Genomic DNA, 19,584 nt, shown 5'->3' with positions numbered 1-19,584 from the left:
ATTTTTTCTACTGGCTCCACAACACCCCATTTCTTGTTGAAATAATTCAATCTTTTACTTTCAGTATTGAAGTTAACAAATGGGTTTTCAAAAGTCTCCAGAACTTTTTCCAATGTAGCTCTTACAGGATTATCTTTAGGCACAGCAGACAGTACTTGCTGCTTAACCTGAGTGTGCAGTCCACAAGCAAGTTCTTCCAAATCACCAACAACTGATGAAACAACACTATTTGCTATGCCACTTCCTTGTAGTTTAGCAATAATTGAAGCACAAATATTTTCTGTATTTTCTTCGTTCCTTTGACCTGATCCATTGTCCTCAAAACACTCGGACTCTGGGTTCTGCATGGCACTTGTTCCAGCAACTTCTGAGGTATCTTGGGGCATATGGAAATTAGTTTGAAATGACTCTGGCCTTGCTGCATCTCCACTTTGACGAGAATCCTTCTCATGAGAACAAATTAAATGTTTTTTTAAACCTGATTATGTTGAAAACTGACGCCTACAACGATCTTGTGCACAAACTAACTTAAACCTGGTGCTAGAATAAAAACTGTGATCAAGTCTTAGATGAGCGATCAAGGACTGACAGGGAACATGCACAGCTTGACAAATGAAACACTTAAACATTTAAGTACTTTAGTTGAAGACTTTAGCACGAAACTCACAAACTCTGGGAGACTCATTTGTTGTTATTACATCAATATTGAAAACTGTTGTTTGCACGAAGGTGAAGAGCCGGCCCAGGTACTCATTCGTACGACAGGTTGAACACGTAGTGGGATTTAAACAGTTCGTCAAATGCACCCAACGAGCTAGTGGCTTGGCAGGGGTTGAGCTGTTTGTCCACAACAATGTAGAAAGTGTCAATCCTGTTCCTGGTTCGACCAACAGCAAGGATGTATGGTTGTCTACCATCTCTTCTCCGAAGGTGTTCATCCAAGCTGCAGCATGACTAAAAACAGAACGGTAACATCAACACAATACACTATCAAGTTTTCAATTGCTCACTTGGGTCTGTACACCAGAAAAGTTGAGTTGTTAAACAAGCCATGACAAACTGTGTGTGTGTGTGTGTGTGTCTATGGAGAGAATTTTGTTCCTTTATTATTCAATCAAATAGAATAGATTTGAAACCAAAAAAGAGATTTGAGAGCAAAAGAGAGTAAGTGGCAATCAATTTTTTTTTTTTTGAGATCGAAACAGAACAGGTTGCAATTGAAAAAAAATATGAGAGAGCATATTTCTTCAACTTCAATCAAAACTAGTGTTTGTAAGTAAAAACATACAACCATTTTGCTTATAAATCAGTCCTATTTGCTTGCGAGCTATAAAGTTTTGTTTGCAAATCAATCCTCTTCCCTTGCAAGTTCTAAAGTTTTGCTTGCGAATTCAACTGCACTTGATGGCGGGGCCTACGCTGGTAGATGAGAGAAGAGTTTCTATTGGTTGGTTTGACCTGGCTCCAGCGCCAGCTATGCCTTCTGCATTACACCCACTTCTCCCTTGTGCTGTGCTGTTTCGAAGTAAGTTGATAGCCTGTTGCTCTTGAAACGTTTCCCATAAGTAATGAATTGCGCTATATATCGTTGGCTACAGCTTGCCGTACGTTCACAACAACAACAACACAAGTAATGAATTATAACGCCCTGCTGCTGCAAGCACACTGATTAGCAGCAACATGGTTGTCTCTGCTAGTCATGGCCTGAGTAATCTAATGAGTGAGTGAATTACAGGGAGGCGTATACAACGTAGGGCTGTGATTTAAACATTTAGTGTTGCATGGTACTCGCGGTGCCAAAACGTCACGGTTCCTACACAACAGTACTACCATGGATTACTAAACTACCGCTGAACGCGGTGCCAGTTTCCACTGTGGGCCTGCCATATGTTCACAACAACAACAACACAAGTAATGAATTATAACGCCCTGCTGCTGCAAGCACACTGATTAGCAGCAACATGGTTGTCTCTGCTAGTCATGGCCTGAGTAATCTAATGAGTGAGTGAATTACAGGGAGGCGTATACAACGTAGGGCTGTGATTTAAACATTTAGTGTTGCATGGTACTCGCGGTGCCAAAACGTCACGGTTCCTACACAAAAGTACTACCGTGGATTACTACACTACCGCTGAACGCGGTGCCAGTTTCCACTGTGTAGCGGGCTGCCGCTACTCCTCCCGGCTCCCGTTCTCACTACAGCTGTTCTAATTTTAACAAAGACACGTGGCGAATAATTTAACAAATCCATGCACATATTTCTAACCAGCCAGCATTACTGGTCTATACAGGAGCAGCTGCGTCAGACGGTCCGACTTAAATGACACTGAATGATGCTTTTGACCTCCGAGATGTAGAATGAGTAGGCTATAGAAGAGAAATGCAAATTTCAGCACCACTGATCTGTATAATCAGACCAAAAGACATGTCCTGTGATTTTAAGCCTCCTTTCATAATTAATAGAGGCCGTTATAATGTAGGCCTAATATATTTATTTATGTTATGTTATGATACAAAAAATTTAGATATTATGACCCCTCAATGATCATGCTTTACTTTATTTTCATGACAGAATGGATAACCAAACTGCAAGATCACAAGTCCAGGTAGGCTATGCATGCACATATATGTATTGTCATTGTGATGGGAATAGCTGTATTGTACAGCTTGTGCAGTACCGGAATCAACTGTTAAGACCTTATATATTGATTTTGAGTATCTGCATTTGGTGTGCACCCAGGAGTTGCAATTCATTCGAGCTGGGGCAGCTTATCTTGACGTCCCTGAGTCTGTGTTGGACCATGTACAACAGCTGTCTGAAGTTGTCAGGAATCATCTATCACACAGTACGGTAGGGCTGAACGATTTATCGTTTTCTGATCGAAATTGCGATTTCAGACAACGCGATCATGTGATCGCCAAAGCTGCGGTTTTTGCAGCGCTCCTGACTGACCCAGGATCTGTTGTGTCAACTATTTTACACATACATGCCGTCTCTTTACCATCCTGCCAAGCTCACCGATCAAAAGTGGCATGCTACTCGTGGACAGGTCACGCTAACCAATCAGTATTAACCTGCTCCTTAACGTGTTCTGAAATGGCTCCAGCTGGACCAGAAGCGGAGTTAGGGGATTTAATCCCCAAGAAAAACAGCACATTGGTCATTTGGGAGTATTTCGGGTTTGAGGCTGCAGACGTGCACCAGGTACTGTGCAAAACCTGTCGCGCTAAAGTTGCAATATCCAGCGGAAACACAACCAATTTATACCGGCATTTGCATGACGAGTGCATGACGAAAAAGTCTGGTGAAACGTCCGGTGAAAATGATACTCAGGCCCACTGTAGCAAACAGACTACAATTACAATTGCATCTTTTGCCAACTTGGGAACTTGGGGCAGGATCAAGAAATAAGACTCAATAGTGACACGACGGCCGTTGCGGCCGTTAGGGTAACTGCAGCCATCAGCCGTGCATGCTTCTTGTTAATAAATACATTTGGAAGCAATTTTTAACTTTAGTTTTCATCCTTGCATTAGAGTAATAGCATTTAATGTTTTAATGTTACTGTACATTGTGAATATTGCACTGAAGCTTGATTTGAAGGAAATCGTGAATCAAATCGAAATTGCAATATCTGCCAGAAAAATCGCAATTAGATCTTTTCCTAAAATCGTTCAGCCCTACAGTACAGCCCCTCCACTGTTTGATGATGTGGCTGTTGTTGAATGGAGTGGGAGTGTGGGGCGACCCCGCCTCAACATAGACAGACAAACGCTGCTGAATCTTCTTGTACAGAGTTACCACTGACATCTCTTGCGAATCTCCATGGGATTTCAAGATCTACCCTTTACAGACGAATGCAAGAGCATAACCTCTCTGTCAGAGAAGGGTATTCAGACATCCCTGATCATATTCTAGATTTAAAGGTTAGGTCAGTGAAAGCAAGATTGCCCCATGCTGGCTACAGGCTAGTCAAAGGATCCCTTAGATCAATGGGTTACCGGATTCCATGGAGAAGAGTAAAAAGTTCTTTGCAGCGTGTGAATGGTACAGGAGTAGTAGCTCGAATGGTCCAGCTGTCTTGCATTGCAAGACGGACGTACTCCATTCCTGCTCCTCTGTCACTTGTCCACATCGACACAAATCACAAGTTAATCCGGTGTGTTTTTGCCTACTGAACTTCTTCTAATCAATTGTGAATTGATGTCACTCACTTGTAATATCAGTGATGACTAATGTAGAGGCTAAACCTAGTGCTTAAAGCCACTGAGGGGCTGCATAGAGGGCTGAACTTAGGTTGACGCGTTTGCCGAACACTGCGAGACACAGACGACTTCGGAATCGGTTAATTTGCGATCATGGTTTATTTTTCTCACCAAAACATCTTCTAGTGTGAACAAAGTCCATGCACCATTACCGATGCGACTCGCCTGCCACAGCATGACAGAGCGATCGAAAACTGTGTGCTCTTCCCCTTTGCAGCACCTGACCCCGGACCCCGGAACAATAACTCCCACCTATGTAGACTCCCCTTTCGTGGTGCGCTGAGGACACCTACTGGCCCCATAAAGACACGCAGTCACACGGAAATGGCTCATACAACTAACCATCAACTTTTTGGTAGGTACAACATTGTGATTTATGGAGCAATTGATGGCTTCTCGAGGAAGGTAATCTTTTTTCACAACCTTGTTCACCATTTTTTGTTTTGAACCACTACATGAACCACTACACACACTTTGTTACAGATATTTTATCTGGACACAGCAGGAAACAACAAAGCAGAGACAGCTTTGCAATTCTTCATGGATGGAGTTCAGAAATGTGGATGGCCATCAAGGTAAGTGCAGTTGTTCAGAAGAAATGTGACAAGATTTTGTTGTCAACACACAATGTTAGCAGTAGTAAACTGAAAACTAATAATCCATGTTCCAAACAGCTGGAGTGACTGACTGATCACTATTCCTCATCAGTTCAATGTTATTTTACTCAGTGTCTAATTTAAGTCTATTTTTGAGGTACTTGTAGTTCTCGAGTGCATTTCCATTTTATGTTAATTTGTAGTTCTACTCCACCACATTACATATATGTAATACATAATATGTAATATTTTCTATCCCGCTACATTTGATGGTTAAATATGAAACCTTTCTGTCTCATGTATTCAGGGTTACATTTCTGATGTCTGAGTTGTTAACAGCTCCGCAAATGATTTTTCATTCTAAACTTCTTTCATGGTTTCATGTCAATAAATGTTTAAATAATCAAATATTTCACCTAAAGTCAAAGGTTAGAGAAAAAAAGTAATTCCTCTCCCATTAATCATCTCACCACCCCTCAAATTTCTCTGCTAGCCTTTTGGCGTGGCATGGGACTTAGGTTGTAAACAACTGGACTAAAATTAGTGCATATAAAGTGTTAACAATTTCCACCTCCAGTAGCTAAAACCTTAACATGCTGTTCCAAGACTAATGCTTCACTATTAAAAATCTAAATGTGTCATACATAATAATGTATCAGTCAGAGGGATCAAAACACTACTTTTACCACAATACAGTGAGCTGATAATAATTATGGACTTTAACTGTAGCATTTTTCTACAGAGAACTTCTACTTGAAATTCAGTATTTTTACACTGTTGTATTGGGAGTTTGGCTTAACAACATTATTTTTTTCTATTCTGCAAAACACAGGCATTTCATGTTCAATCTGACTGCGAATTATTAAAGGGGAATTGTCATTTTTTACAACCTGGACCTTATTTCAAGCATAAAATACGATCATTTACTCACCCAGATAACTTTGGTGTCATTTGGAGTCGTTCGGACGAAATTAGATCCAGTGGAGTGCCGCGTATATCCATATAATGCGAGTGATTGGGGCACCGAAGCGCAGCCTCTATGTAACGCATTATCTGCTGCGAAACTAGTTCATTTCACCAATATTTTGTTATGATACGCTAGCACTATTCCCCTCTGAGTCAGGGGTTGCCTGTTATCAACATCCGGGGTCTGTAGGTTGACCTACTAACCTCTTAAATAGATAGATCGATATATATTCCTCCACTCTCACTTTATGTCTCTGAACTCCCTGGCACAAGATGTGATGACTAACCTGTGACCGTCTGTGTAAAACTGGCTTTTCAATTCAAGCTTCGGGGACCAAACTACACCAGCTGCTTTCACACAACTGACTGCACTCCGTGTTCTTGCTCTGTCCTACATTTTTTCTTTTTGTACATATATGATGCATCTAGTCTGGCATGGTGTCCCACAATGTGCATGGGATCTTCTCAACCTATCATAATTAGTTGTTCTAGCTTAGTATCCAAAGCTAGATGTTTTACTCTTTATAGTAATCTGTGCTGTCCCAATGTGTTGTTTCCACCACAAATCCAGCAACCAGAACACCCACCAACATTGTGTGAGTATGATGTGGATTGTAACAGAAGTCAGTCAGGATAACTCAAATTGCATTGTGGCCATTTGTGCGTTTCTGTCTTCCTACACTGTTTTAGCTGATCCACTGAATAGTTACAAATATATCTTTGTTATTCTTTGTAGCTTGTTATATTTAAAATTAAATAGTAGCACTGCCAAAGCTCAGCCAAAAGGCAAAACAATAAACACATTTCCATTCCTGTTAAATTGACGCAATAAAAGCCTCCTGTTTATTTGTCAGCTGAAATATTTTAATATGAAAGAGAAGCAGCCAAGTAACTTTGATTTCTCATCCACATAAAAACAAATACAGATTTGAGTGGATACATCATCCACATTAACAAAAACATATTTCAGTGGAGGTAGACTTGAATGCTAAAATGGAACAACTTTTAGTATCCATAACATTGGTCACAGTACAGTATTAATTCAATTAAACAGTACCACTGAATCTCTTATGGTTCTTTAATTCGCAGTACAACTGAATGAGAAGCAACCAGGTAACTTCTATATGAGAAGTAGTTGGTTGCTTCTAATTCAGCTGTACTGCGAATTAAAGAGCAGTATGGAAAAAACAATAGTAGTACACAATCTAAAACAGTTACATAATGCAAAAACAGGCATTTGGGACAGAGACTGGATGATAGAGAGGGTACTGGGGGGGTGGGGGGGGTGGGGGTGTAGTTGCAGTTTGCAGTAGTGTTTTGAAGGACTCATAGTCTTTGATGTGGGCGACTGGAAATGTGATAGTGTCAGTGCAAGCACCGACAGTTGGAAAGCAAATACTATGAGTCGGCATGTCATTCATACATTCATGATTAAACTTCACAGTGATACTGAATTTCTGCCGCTCCGCTAAAAGCAGATGTCTGTGGGCTTGACCCGTCATCCACTGCATGACTGAGGATACAGTCAGGGTATCTTCTGTACGATCAGGGTGTGCATCTTGAAAAGACAAAAAGCTTAAGTCGTAAGAAATCTGTTCAGTCATTTTATATGCCAACAATTTGGTGAATTGCTCAGTGTTTTTCAGCAGCCTGGGTTGGTTTGCTGTAAATGCTCATGTAATTTTTTGTTAACAGCAGGCCTGGAGGAAAATTAGTGTGGTACTTGTGATTTTTCTTTATTCTAAACTGCACTACTAGTTAAAAAAGGTAAACATCTGTGAGCTATCTTCTCAGCAAAAAGCAGTTTGGCTAAGTAAATAGGTGCAAAAGTATGGGATGTTTAGAGGGTAAATCTTTCAAGAGTTCAGAAATGTAAGTGGGAGCTTGTCCATGAATGGCCTGACAGGTGATAACCAATATTTTAAAATGAATCCTGAAATAAACTGGAAGCCAGTGCAGAGAAAACAAGATGGGGGTGATATGGCATTCTACTACTTACTTTAAATTGAAGGTTGTGCATACCTTCAAGTTCAAGAAGGAAGTCCTGAAAGTACTCCAAGATTTTCCGTTCTTTCACATGCTTACTTGAACCACTTGAGCTGAAGTTCAGGGCCAGATGGGAAAGGATGTAATGTGAGTCCACCTAGATTAAAAAAAAAAAAAAAGGTAATCTGAGATTCCCTGATAATTACCCGCTTAAGAAGCAAGGGGTAAGCTAAGGAAATACCATGTAGTACAACTTGTAAAAACCTCGAAGCTATACTGTACAATAGCATACCAAATCATTGTCTCCAGCGATGAAGAGGCTGCGGCACACTTCCGGCCTTGTCTGTATCACTTTGATGAGGTTACACACTTTCAGGCCCTCACGTAGTTGTTGGAGTATGGGCATGCGTTTTGTCGTCACATGAAGTCAAATTGTCCTGAATACAGAAAAATTAACTTCACACTATTGCCTAGGTGTAGCACTGAAATGGTGGGAAGGTGCGAATACAGCAATGTAAAAACACTATTACAAGAAAAGATCCTGCACGAAAACTCCTACTACAGTAAAAGGAAATAAGTATTATCAGCTTTTTGTAGTTAAAGAATATAAAGTACAATATTAAATCATCATAAAAATGGAAATACTTAGGTGAAGTACAAGTACCTTCAAATTGTACTGAAGTGCACTACTTGATGAAAGGTAAATTTTAGTTACGTTCCACCACTGACATTATGGCAGCAAGCTCAAGAATAACGCCATGAAAAAGGCTTTGCTACTATATGCAGGCAATACTATTTCCTTGTATTCCTATATTAACACAAAACAAACTTTCAACATTTTAACAGGAGCAGAGTGCCTCAAGATCATTTGGCTTTACTCAAATGGTCAAAAAGATTTCACATTCAAGCCAAAGAGCACCTTGGAAAAGACTTTTGGAAAGCGCTTGCCATTATTCTCACATTTATTGAGGGGAAAGCAAACTACACATGGCAATCTGGGGTCACACTGCAATGTGTTACAAAAACAGTAGTATTTACCTCAGTAAGCTGTCTTTGTGCTCCATGTCTATTTTCCCTGTGTAGCCACAGTCCACGATGTCTTGGATGTGGGCTGTCATGTCATCTGCTTCTTCAATCTTAAATAATCACACCCAAAACATTAAATTATACATTTATTCTTTTCAGTATTAAGTAGTATGTGTGAAGCACTTTAAGACAATATTAAATAGGTACAATGTCTGAAAAAAAAGTCAACTTACCGCTTGTATCAGTGGTGAGTGAGTGGTATCATAGACATCATCAGCAGAAAGATTGCCAGAAACAAGGAAGTCGTAACACCATTTTTGCAAATACCGTGGTGCTGGTCCTCCTTGTGTTATGCTCACTGCAAAAATTTCCCCTGCAGCCCTACAAACAAGAACAGGAAGGTTTAAACAACGTAAGTACAAGGGGAAGTCTCAGTTCTGTTTCACAATCAGAATCATATGTATATATATATGCACCTGAAGAGCTCATCATCCAGGTCATTGAGCGAGGATTTGGGCATCTTTCCCTTTTCACCATCACCTTCAAAAAGTCTTTTTTCTATCCCAGCCACCATTGCTATAATCCAGAACAAAGCAAGTCAAATCTTGGAGACTGTCAAACAAGTACAGAGGAACGTGTCTGATTATTCCAGTCATGTGACTATTTAATTAACTGCTCTGTTATTCTGTGTAGGAGATACACTAATAATAAATGTAATTTATTAATCACTGGCGATTAATAAAACACTCATTCATGTGTTCCTACATCTGAAACAAAACACTCCGAGTTTCCCATCTCAGGCTGAATCAACTCAGAGTTGGTTTTGTCAAGCCTGTTTGTAGAAGGCACCTCAGTTCAGAAGTCAAAGAAAACAAAACAACAGAATCAACAAGACCACAAAGAAAAGATACACAAGCCACAAGTAATGATTCTTCATTTGATTTTTACCCTGTGACAAAATTACTTATGAATGTCCAGTACTTACCAGACAGAAATTCTTTTCTTAGGGCCCCTGTATCGAGCCCCGGCTCACCAAGGAATGTAACTTTCAAGGGATTAACTGGACTGCCATTTTTTTGACGTTTCCACATCTTAAGACCTCTTTCCACCACATTCTCCTGAGACACACATAAATCAAAGGTCTTGTCGGTGTCCACCTGAGATCTGACCCACATGATGACATCCTCCTCACTGTAAGAATATATCAAATCTCGATATAAGACAGATATTGGAACATATGTTTTTAAGCACATATAAAAGCATTATATTAAAAAAAAATAAATAAATAATAATAATAATAATAATAATAATAATAATAATACCATGAGATAAGATCCAAATCAGCCTGAAGTGTGTCTCCTTTACAGGCTCTGTCCTCAACAATAAAGGCAATCATTATTGATCTTCACAGATAATATGCTGTCAAAATTAGTGTACAAACCAGACATCTGGCCTTCTAAGTCTCAAAAAATAATAAATGCAACATTTCACATGACACATACAAACTTATAAATGAATGTACAGAGTAGGAAAAAAATGTCAGACGACCAAAAACAATGACCTGCATCCACAAAAACTTGCATGAACCTCTTGCAAATAGGGCATTGGACCTCATCTTCCTGCATGCAGGCATATGAATTAACAACCTGAGCAAAAAGCTACAGGCAAACTCTTATCATCAAAACAGTAAAACAGTGACAGTAGTACAGTAAAAAAAAAAAAAAAAAGTGCTCTACTTGTTGATGGCTGTGGTCTTCACAGGTTGATGAGGCAGATCCAGATGTAGACTGGTCAACCAAGATCAAATCTTCATCCTAGATGTAAAACAAAACAGATGCAATAACAGCTCTTTAATATTATGTCAGAGCTAAACTAGGGGTGTTAAAAACTTTCAACAGTAACTTTTAGCAGATTACTGTGCCACTGTCATTCAGTCTATTCAACAGACTTCATATTTGTTACAAGATAAGCTATATATGGTTCACAGCTTAAAGATGGCTCAAACAGTCAATATACACACACATTAAACTTGTACTAACTTTGATAATTAACAGTAAGACATTTCACCTGTGTTTCAGGGCTACACTGCACTACACAATCATTGTGTTGCAATCCTTGCAGCTAGCCTTTGGCATGAGGGCAAACTCAGGAGCACTAGCAGGGAGAGGTGTAAGGTCAAGTTCGTCCTGAAGAGGAACAATAAACAGGACAAACTTCCCTCCCCCTTTAGCACTTCTTAATACGGCCCCAGTGTAGCCCTCAGCCTCTAAAGGAAAAACTGAACGTTTCCTCCTTCCATTTCCACCTATTAAAATGACAAACAATATAAAGGACATAAACCATGATGTATTCATGTTTTTCTGCAGTATTAACACAGCAAACATAAAAGAAGTTGCATTTTAAGTACAGTAATTATGTACCTGCTGCTTTAGAAAGGAGCCACCTGTCCTGGAGCTGTGTCATCCTGGGGAATGTCTTCACCACCAAATATTTTTTGAGGTATATGAAGGCATTGCACAGAACCCTTGATGACACAGGCAATTAGGCAATGTACTTGCTTCAACATGCATAATACCTCAACATGTGATATGTCAGAATCTACTGACATAGTCCTCTTCCCCAGGCCAGCTTACATAAAAGTTAACTCCTCCCTGGGGTTTGGAGTTACTTCCACATTAGATCCAAGTAAAAAAAAGGAAACATCGAACGGCTTCCATATCTTCACAACCTTGGCTATAGGCATTTGACCTCTGGGGAGTGCTCTTTTCTTGCCTCGGAAGAATCCAGGGAAAGACCTGTGTGATTGTAGAAAAATAATGTTATTAGTTCCAACTTAAAGTAAGCCGACTGTCAAGCCACATGCACCACATCCAAGTACCAGAGAAAATAATACAGATAAACAAATTAAACCACACAACCTAAATCAGCAGCTCCATCATTGCGCTACCATCATGGCAAAGCCAGAGTAATGTAATTTATTTTACCTGAATAATCCCATACCATTAATGGTGAAATTGCAGGTACAGTATAATGTCTACAGTAGAAACAATGTAGAAAAAGTAGTAAAAATGTAGTGTTAAAAGCCTAACTTGGTCATGTTCTCTCCACATGAAGAGAAGAGACTGATCCTGATAAAATACATGTAACATGAAAATGTGCATTTACATGACACATTTAGGTGGTCAATTTACATGGGTGCAAAACTGTCTACCTGGCCATTTCAGTTTGGACTGAGAGTCGCCGTCTCTGTCCCTGTCCCTGACTTTCATTCGGCATCGCCCTTGAAATCAGAGACAGGAGGTGTCTGGCCGTCTCTGTGGCTTCACGTGCATCATACTGGAAAGGGATTTCACATGTATGGACATTGGTAAAAGGACATCAGTACATTACAGTACAATGCATTACTGTCACTTAGGCCGTACAGAAACAAATTAAGCAATGACTTACCCTAGCTTGTGACTGCTGTTGGTTTTCCATTCTGGCATTAAAAGAAAAACGGACGTATTATTTTGACAGTATTTATGTAACATTGCATAACAATAAAAGTCATGGTCAATAAAAAACAACAGCGAATGAAGATCAATGTAGTGTTCCCAATGAATCTGTAGATCCATTCCATAATATTACAGACACATAAATCTGAGTTTGGTAATGTGCGTGAATTTGTTAAATTATTCGCCACGTGTGTTTGTTGACATTAGAACAGCTGTAGTGAGAACGGGAGCCGGGAGGAGTAGCGGCAGCCCGCTACACAGTGGAAACTGGCACCGCGTTCAGCGGTAGTACTGTTGTGTAGGAACCGTGACGTTTTGGCACCGCAAGTACCATGCAACACTAAATATTTAAATCACAGCCCTACGTTGTATACGCCTCCCTGTAATTCACTCACTCATTAGGCTACTCTGCTCAGGCCGTGACTAGCAGAGACAACCATGTTGCTGCTAATCAGTGTGCTTGCAGCAGCAGGGCATTATAATTCAATACTTGTGTTGTTGTTGTTGTGAACGTACGGCAGGCTGTAGCCAATGATATATAGCGCAATTCATTACTTATGGGAAACGTTTCAAGAGCAACAGGCTATCAACTTACTTCCAAGCAGCACAGCACAAGGGAGAGGTGGGTGTAATGCGGAAGGCGTAGCTGGCGCTGGAGCCAGGTCAAACCAACCAATAGAAACTCTTCTCTCATCCACCAGCGTAGGCCCCGCCCATCAAGTGCAGTTGAATTCGCAAGCAAAACTTTAGAACTTGCAAGCAAAGAGGACTGATTTGCAAGCAAAGGTTTTTAACTTGAAAGCAAAGAGGACTGATTTATAAGCAAAATGGTCGTATGTTTTTACTTACAAACATTAGTTTTGATTGAAGTTGAAGAAATATGCTATCTCGTATTTTTTTTTCAATTGCAACCTGTTCTGTTTCGATCTCAAAAAATTTTTTTTGATTGCCACTTACTCTCTTTTGCTCTCAAATCTCTTTTTTGGTTTCAAATCTATTCTATTTGATTGAATAATAAAGGAACAAAATTCTCTCCATATGTGTCTGTCTGTGTGTGTGTGCATCTGTGTGTGTGTGTGTGTCCCAAAGAAGTCCTCGCTGTTGAGGAATTGTAGCCAACATGAAGACGTTCAGTTTAGTCCTTTTGTTTGACTATGCCTTTCCAAGTCATTTCAAATTGAGTTAATATATATAAAATACTAGCTAATTGGATAAAAAAAAAGACATGCATACCTTGTGAAAGTGCAACATTTTGTCCACTGCATCACTGGGGCTTATCTTGGTCCTCTTCTGTCCAGCTGTGGGTGGCAGGAGATGGAGAAGGAGCAGCAGAGAAGCCATGTCACTGTCCCAGGCTATCAGGAGGATAATGAGGTGAAACAAGCCATTAGTATCAAGTTGGAATGCACAAAGTAACCAGCACTTGCTGTTAGGAATAAAAATCCATCATGGTGATTAGCTTACTGGTGTCATCGTTCTCTGTCAGTTTCTCAGCAGTTTTTAGAAGTCGGCACACCTCAATTGACTGAGTCAGGTGTCTGGCCCCATTGATAACCATGGGCCTGAAAGTTGTGTCCCACTTCTCAAGCATCTTGGAGGCTATTTCAGCTCCAAACAGCAGAAGGAAGTCTTGATTCAGCTGTTGATCACATAAGCATATAACAGGGTTTCTGCAGGTTTGAACAAGTCAAATTTAAGACTTTAAGACCTTTTTGAACTAAATTTAAGACCTACACGAAGTACGAAACAGTAAGGAAAAATAAAGTCCCAGAATTACTTTAAAAAATAACTAAATTAATTGCCATTCACAGAGCAACTCAAACAATGAAGAATGGAGTGAGTGTGTGTCAAGGTTATTATAGTTTTTAAATTTCATTAGTTTTTATTTTAATTTGGTTTTTCAGTTTGCTTTTTATTTCAGTTGAGGGTCCTCTTGCAGAGCGTACACTACGCTTCAGATTCATTATTATGCGGCTTTTAACCAACTGAATTCTGGTTGTTCAAGCCAACACGCTAAACACTTTCCCATAGTGTAGCAGATTTCGCAGTCAAAGTCTTTCCGGAACTGGCGAAGTGTACGGCGATAAATTCCGACCGGACTGTTGGCAAAATGCCACTTACGTTCCTGGATACTGCAGAAAGAAGTACAACACACGAAGCTAACTGTGAATCTCACAACACGTTTCCCAAAAACAAAAAACAAAAAACAAAAAACAAGGTGATGACGGAAGCGGTAAATGAACGTTCATATTTAAGACCTAACTAAATGTAATTTAAGACCTATATGCAAAATATAGACGTATTTAAGACTAATTTTAGATACATGAATTTAAGACTTTTTATGGATGCGCGGACACCCTGATATAAATACACAAAATTTAAAAAAAAGGTCAGAGTATTGTACTTGTATTCAAGCAACAAAACAATGAAGTGTAAATAAATAAAATGGACAACTCACCAGCCCTTTGACCTCGAAAAACCGTGGAAATGACATCTGTGGTTCTCTGTGGGTCATGCACTAGGTCTTGGCGATATTGAAAGGTCATCTTCATCTTCTGAAACACACTTGCTTCATCATGAGAGTGAATGAGAAATGATATGGCTTCCCTGCAGGCATCTCCATCAAGCTGCTCAGGCAAAGTGGCTGCCAATCTTCGGCGCTTTGGTCCTTGTGCTTGAGCCATTGTAGCTGTCTTGGCTGGTCTTTTTACTGTATTCCTGGACATGGTCTTAAGGTGCCATGCTAAATATCCAGTGCCTTTCTCCGCATCATAGAAGTGCTCCTGTTAAGATATTTATAAAACATCATTACAAAAGTCTTATCATTCCTTGATTTTACAAAAAATGTGGTAACAGTATTAATGAAAGGATAATCACTTTAAAGTAGGTTTGCCATTTTCTAATTCATGTGTAGTATCCTATTGCCCGAATTCATTCCAATTGCAAGACGAGGCATTTTCACTCATTTGATGTCATTTTGCATCCTAATGACAATCTTTATGGCAGAGTTGAACTTTTTGTAGCATACTCAAGTTTAAAATATTTTGTTAGACTTAGGTGGTGTCAATTATTTTTTACAAATACAAGAATGTAGAAATGTCAACACTATTTTGATTAGTATCTGTGATGCATCAATCATTTTAACTAAAATCCCAAAAACTGTAAAACAGTAAAACTGGTGTGTTTTCTGGAAGTAATCATTTTTTAAACTTACATAGCCCATAGGAGAAAAAGGATCCTTCAGTGAAGGAAAGAGTGTTACAATTCCCCGGGCATACTTCTCCTTATGTTTACGGGAAGGCATCCTCCTTTAGAAACAACATTCCAAATCAGTTTATACTGCATCAAACCCCAATAGATGTTATCTGATGATACTGCTTGTAGGAACACATGTCTATCGCCTCTGTATGATGTTGAGGCCCTGTTCATCTGTAAGAAAACTATTCACAGGAAAGAGGCGACGGCCAGTCTGACCCCTTCTCAATAAAGCCTTCAGATGGCGACCCTTGTTAATTAATTTACAACTTAAAACCCATTTGTCCCTTCTTCCCCCTCAAAACAGATAAACTCCTCTCTCTGGTCAAGCTGAATGAGTTCAGCATGGATTTGTCTACTTTCTTCACATCAGGAGGGACAGAGAAACTGTTTCATGACAAGGATGTGTTAATATCAAATGTCTTTGCAATTGCAAATTAGGTATCTCACTCACTCACACTCACTCTCTCTCCACTCTCCAGAGTGAAAGGACTCTGGAAACCTCTTCCTTGTTGTTCTAATCCTCCTTTGTGATTTATGAAGCATCTGGTTTTCACTGTGTGATATTCCCATCTATAATGGTTTCTGCACTCATCCAGATTTCAAAACAGTTCTAATTAACCATTATACCAGGATCTCACCTTCTTAATTTTAACAAATTGGGAAACAGTAAAAGAAGTTCATATAACTGATTTTTTTAGCGTTTCTCTGCGATGAAGTTTGGCTGAGAACAAGTTTGTGTGTTTAATGTGCCTTGTGTTCAGTGGAACCACAGCACCTCCTGACGGTGAGTCCTGGTACAATTGGACAGGCTCTGAAAAATCTTTTGTTTAATATGTTTGTTTTTGGTTTTTTTTTAGTAAATGTCTCTGATATGTCTTTTTAAACAAGTATTAAGCTAGAACTAGAAGAAATATGTATAAGTGATCAATTCTATCAGTTCTACTGTATATTCAAGTGTGTTTTATGTTTTGATCCAGTTTTAATTCCTTTTGAATGTTCAGTGATTTTAATCATGTCAAATTATTTCATTGTTAGACAACGTCCACCTATTTAGCCATGGTTAAGTTCTGGGAAAAGTGAAGCACGATCTCGAAACATTAAAAACGATAGTTTAAGTTGAATTAAGTTTCGTGAGTTTAGACTTATAATATCGTCTAAAGTGTGAACGCTGTCAGCCCGCCCCTTAGTCCCGCCTGCCACTCGGGACAACAAAACTGAGAGACATCGCACTCTCTCGTTCTTCTCTTCTTTTAATTTTTCAACTCTTTACTTTACGACACGCTCCAAGGCAGCAATCTCCGCAGAATTGACCACGTGTTGATTTTTCTCATTTTTATAATTTGCGGTGTTGACTTACTTTCTTTAAGTGCTTTCACTTTTGTTAAGTGCTAACAGAACGAAGTTCTGCTTTGATTTTTTTTTTATATATATCGTTAAGTATCACAACCTGATTCAGAGGAAGTGAATTTAATTTAATTAATCTTGTATTGAGTAACAACGGAAGATCCGCCGGCCAGCGTTTCATCCTCTCATTATTTCATTCAAGAAAGTTGAATTAGTTTACGAATCAGACGCTTAAGAGCCACCACTCAAACCAAGAAGAAGAACATCTTTAATAGAGACCACCATCATTGGTAAAGACTTGCAGTAGCCTTCTGCTTCAACAAACCGTGCGAGCGGTTTCCAACAACAGAAAGACTTTGTGCCAAGCCGAGATCGGTCCTGCCTCCAACGCTCACAAGCGGTGCCATTCCGCTGGGCAGCGGACCGAGATCATCATCAGCTGAGTGCTGGACGAGTTGCGCTCTTCCTCCGACATCGGAACGAGGGCGTAACCCACTGTGAAATCGGACGAACCGCGACTTCCCTCTGGCTCTTGGACCAGCACTGCAAGCCCGCAGTCGAGCTACGAACTCCGGAGGAAAGACCGAAAGTTGTGGACGTCCCAACTCTCCGGACATAGTAGGCTAAGCACCTTGCACACTGCTGGATTCACATGCATGAAAGAGTTGGTGTCTTTTTGGCTTCTGATTCATATCTTTTAGCTTAAGAGGAATTCGGTTAGGGTCTCGTTAATATTAAAATTACTCTCGTAATATTTGAGTGCTTCCCCAACCCCGATTTCACCATCCGCCCATGTCCATATAATCCCATTACTTTAATCATCACAGTCTCCACATTTTCTGTTATCATTGTTGTTTGTTTAAATCACCATTTCATTTATTTACCCTGATTTATCTAGTTAATAAAACATATTTAACCGTATGTCGTTCTCTGTGCAGGTTTGTTTTTAATGTGGAGAACCGATGGAAACTGTGTAGAAATCACTGCTTCATTTATGAGATTTAATACATTGATTTAAAATTGATTAGAATTGTTCCAAGTTAACCTTGTCCAGTCGGATTTGATTAATTCCCTCCGGATTATTCAAATAGACAAAACATCGGAGGTGGTGCCCCATTTACGAGTGCTTTATTGATCGCCAGTGATTAATAAATTACATTTATTATTAGTGTATCTTCTACATGCTCATATAAACAGGTCAAGACCATATTCTTAAAATGCAAAAACATACAATTGAAAAATGCCCCACTTGCTATGTTAATTCAATGCAATGTATTTTGAAAATTCATGATAATCTTTTTTAATATAATGTTTACAATCTAACAATTCACTTAACACTTACCCATACCTCTCAGTCATATGGCTAGCCAATATGTTGACAAGCTGTCTCCGGGTGCGGTGAGTGAGTGACTTTTCTGCCTCGTATTCGTCGATGACATCCTCACCCCCAGGTTTGCAAAGCAAGGCATTTTTTACCATCTATTTGTGTAAAAGAAAATAAAGTTTTCAGTGTACAAATCAGTCTTTCAGGATAAAATCATTTTAACAATATACCACAAGATTAAGAGTAAAAGTTAAAATCACTGATTCAGGAGGGTTTCTCACACACAAAAATGGATCAGCAATTTCAGCAAAACAAATCTAACCAATTGTTTAACTGATTATGCAAGTGCAATATGATTTGTGATGAAACAATGTTGTTTCTTATCTGCCTTAGATTACTAAGTACAGAGCTATTAGCCAAACCCAATCATTCTAAATGTCACAAATACTCTGATGAAAAACTCATTTAGTTTGACACTTTATGATGGTCAACAATGTAATTTACATCTGCTGCCCTTGACTACCTCTTTTGCAGCCTCTGACTCAGAAACCTCTGTGGTAGGGCTGGGTATGACTTCAGAGCTGGACGTACGTCTGCCTATGGGAATCCCATATTCTATTCGACTGGAGTGGTCATTGTCACTTGAAGAAAGTGACGCTTCGTATCCGTGAGGGAGGATGGTGTTGAATGATCTAAAAGGAGAGAAGTCTAAAAGAAATAAAACGTAACTGTGACATGCCTGAAATGTAGCATTTGGTGGTTCCCCAGACACTGGTTAAAAATCACACCTGATCCCACATTTTCAAACTGTTTTTGCAATTAGATACAGATCTTTCTTTTAAATATATTTTTCTATAATCTACTTTGTTATAGTAGTCAAGGCAGAGACATGAGATCTCAACTGATATTTGTGAAGCAAAAAAACCCTGAACATTGATTACAACTGATTTTATAATGAGACATACCTTCCTCTGAAATGCCGTCTTGTGTTGTTGGACTTGGACCAGGATCGATCTGTATCTCAAGAATGATGTCTTCCTCCAGTGTCTGAGCTGGGTAGTTAATAGATTTCATGTGATCAGAATCAGGTTACAAAAAATAACTACACACTTTTTCAAATATAAGATGAAGCAAAGAATACAGTTAGATTATAAAGGATTACACTTAATTTTAAAACACAGCTATTGTCAAGAAATTAAATAGTATAATCATAGACTTATGCCAGCAGTTGTTTTCATACCCCATTGATTTGGCCAATTCTAAATGATGATTATATTCTAATGAATATCAAAGTAAATTACTACTCACTTTTCACTGATGGTGA

The 19,584-nt window shown here is 39.2% G+C and overlaps 2 long non-coding RNA genes and 1 pseudogene across 3 annotated transcripts; all 3 read right to left on the bottom strand.

Annotated features, from left to right (window-relative positions):
* Positions 1–638: 638 nt before the first annotated feature.
* Positions 639–18,819, bottom strand: LOC141007506 (uncharacterized; annotated as a pseudogene).
* Positions 7,134–8,167, bottom strand: LOC141007439 (uncharacterized). The gene is made up of 3 exons (XR_012180012.1): positions 8,107–8,167; positions 7,851–7,971; positions 7,134–7,386 (listed from the first exon to the last, which is right to left on the bottom strand). It is a non-coding gene; the product is annotated as an uncharacterized lncRNA (long non-coding RNA).
* On the bottom strand, positions 9,194–10,218 carry LOC141007440 (uncharacterized). 2 transcript variants are annotated; one of them, XR_012180014.1, is made up of 3 exons: positions 10,163–10,218; positions 9,826–10,031; positions 9,194–9,221 (listed from the first exon to the last, which is right to left on the bottom strand). It is a non-coding gene; the product is annotated as an uncharacterized lncRNA (long non-coding RNA). The 2 variants fall into 2 exon arrangements; XR_012180013.1 differs by lacking the exon at positions 9,194–9,221 and adding an exon at positions 9,346–9,416.
* Positions 18,820–19,584: the final 765 nt, after the last annotated feature.

This window comes from Pagrus major, chromosome 13 (genome assembly GCF_040436345.1).
Source record: "Pagrus major chromosome 13, Pma_NU_1.0".
In the NCBI taxonomy this organism is placed as follows: domain Eukaryota; kingdom Metazoa; phylum Chordata; class Actinopteri; order Spariformes; family Sparidae; genus Pagrus; species Pagrus major.
Note: the sequence above shows the minus strand (reverse complement) of the source record. Positions and strands in the feature narration are given on the sequence as shown.